Below are 2,367 nucleotides of genomic sequence, written 5' to 3'. Positions count from 1 at the left end.
AGGACTGTCATTGCTGAATATAGCTGTAATTTAAAAATACTGAATCAAGAAATATGTTACAAAAGTATGTGAAAATAAAGAAAAATAAGAAAAAAAAGTATGTGGAAAGTGTTAAATATCGAACCAAATAATATACTAGTAATGTATGTAAGAAGTAGTCACTTAGTCCTGTCCAACTCTTTGGGATCCAATGGGATATATAGCCGCTCTATTCATCGAACTCCCTAGAAAAGAACACTAGGACAGGAAGAAGGGAGCAAGGAGTTCCTCCTGACCAAGAGATTGAACCGAGGTCTCTTGTATTGCAGGCAATTTTTTTACCATTTGAATCACCAAGAAAGCTCATTGAATGCTATGACAAGATTGGTCTTATCTTGGAAAATAACTGAAGCTCTTTAATAAATAAATTAATCTAATTAGCCACATTAACTATGTAGAGGAAGAAAATAATAATTACTACACAGAATATGGGGTTCCAAAATCACTGTGGACAGTGATTGCAGCAACAAAATTAAAAGACACTTGCTCCTTGGAAGGAAAGCTATGACAAACCTAGACAGCGTATTAAAAGGCAGACACATCACTTTACTGACAAAGGTATAGTCAAAGCTATGGTTTTTCCAGTAGTCATGCAGGGATGTGAGAGTTGGACCATAATGAAGGCTGAGGGTGAAGAACTGAGGCCTTCGGATTGTGGTGTTGGAGAAGACTCTTGAGAGTCCCTTGTACAGCAAGGAGATCAAACCAATCAATCCTACAGGAAATCAACTCTGAATTGGAAGGACTGATGCTGAAGTTGAAGGTCCAATACTTTGGGCACCCGATGCAAACAGCCGACTTGCAGGAAAAGACTCTGATGCTGGGAAAGATTGAAGGCAGGAGGAGAAGGGGACAACATTGGATGAGATGGTTGGATGGCCTCACCGAATTCAATGGACATGAACGTAGGCAAACTCGGAGAGAGAGTGAAGGACAGGGAAGCCTGGCGTGCTGCAGTCCATGGGGTCGCAAAGAGTCGGACACGACTTAGTAACTGAACAACTATATATATAGTACTGTTGACGTATTTCCAGGTACATTAGATCCTTCCTGGAACACCGATGTGCTCACAGGACACGCAGGGGCAGAGGTGGCTGACGATGTTAAATTCATCACAGCGTCCGGCTCACAGACTCAGAGACATCTCGCCACTACTGGGCAAGACCCCGTCTTCGCATCTCCACTCCTGTCGGAGCGATTCCTCCCCTCCGGCTTCTCTCTACCTTCGGCCGCTGACGCCTCCCCGGACACTGGGGGGTTGAGCGGGACCGCAGCTGCTGTCTTGATTCTCGCTCCCTGGTGGGTTGTGGCCCATTCATCAGCCCATGCTCCAGAGTGTGAATCAGCGACCTGATGGCTCTTTGGGTTGCTAAGACCTTCTGGGAGAAAAACTGAAAAGCAACAAGTCCAAATATTCTAAATCAAAGGCCCACAGAAACACATTGAAAGGTAGGAACCCACCAGCGAGGTGGTTGCTGCGCTGCCAGCCACCAAATGCTGCTCCATATACCCAAATAGCTCAGAGCTTTGCAAAGCCCCAGTTGACATCATCTCCTTACAGTCTTCTGTTCAGAACCACCTCGAGGTTTTCAGTTCTCCTTTTCCTGCTCCTGGTGGCCAGAACCGCGTAGTATTCTGACCTGACTGTGCACTAGGCAAAACAAGGAGGAAGTGAGAAAAGCACTTGGGCGCTATGCATTGGCCGGGAATCGAACCCGGGTCTCCCGCGTGGGAGGCGAGAATTCTACCACTGAACCACCAATGCTTTGCCACAAGCAACATTTTGACAACTCTCCAGAAAGAATCTCTACAATAACCAATCTCCTGGTGGTGGGGAAACAAGACTTCCCAGATAGGTGTTGTCTTTGGAAGATAGAACTCACAGACTGAAAGGCAATCAAAGCAAAGGCTTGCAAAAGAGATGGACAATCAGGCAATAGCATGCGGTGGGGACAACCAAATGAAAATATAGAAATATTGGTTTTGTTCACTCACATTACAGCTCTGATAAAGGCTCTTTCCAATCACAGAACAGACCCTTGCAGAAAAACATCGGAGATTCATCCAGATCCCTTGTTTATAACCCTAGACTTTCAACTGTCAACCTTAAATTTTACCTAAAAGAGTCTATTTAATGGTCTTAAAGAGTCTGAGAAAATGGTCTAACTTGCCAAAATAGGCAAGTGAAAAATATTTTTAATTAAACATTTTATTTTTAAGACTTCAAAATATACAAGTTCAAAGGTTACTTTCCATTTACAGTTGTTACTAAATACTGGCTATATTCATCATGTTGGCTCCTTGAGCCTATCTTACATCTCATAGTCT

At 43.7% G+C, this 2,367-nt stretch overlaps 1 non-coding gene across 1 annotated transcript; it reads right to left on the bottom strand.

Annotated features, from left to right (window-relative positions):
- Nucleotides 1-1,733: 1,733 nt before the first annotated feature.
- On the bottom strand, nt 1,734-1,804 carry TRNAG-CCC. Its single transcript has one exon. It is a non-coding gene; the product is annotated as a tRNA-Gly (tRNA).
- Between the last annotated feature and the right edge of the window lie 563 nt (nt 1,805-2,367).

This window comes from Bison bison, unplaced genomic scaffold (genome assembly GCF_000754665.1).
Source record: "Bison bison bison isolate TAMUID 2011002044 unplaced genomic scaffold, Bison_UMD1.0 scf7180017864104, whole genome shotgun sequence".
Lineage (NCBI taxonomy): Eukaryota > Metazoa > Chordata > Mammalia > Artiodactyla > Bovidae > Bison > Bison bison.
The sequence above is the reverse complement of the archived record's forward strand: the minus strand, read 5'-3'. Positions and strand labels throughout refer to the sequence as shown.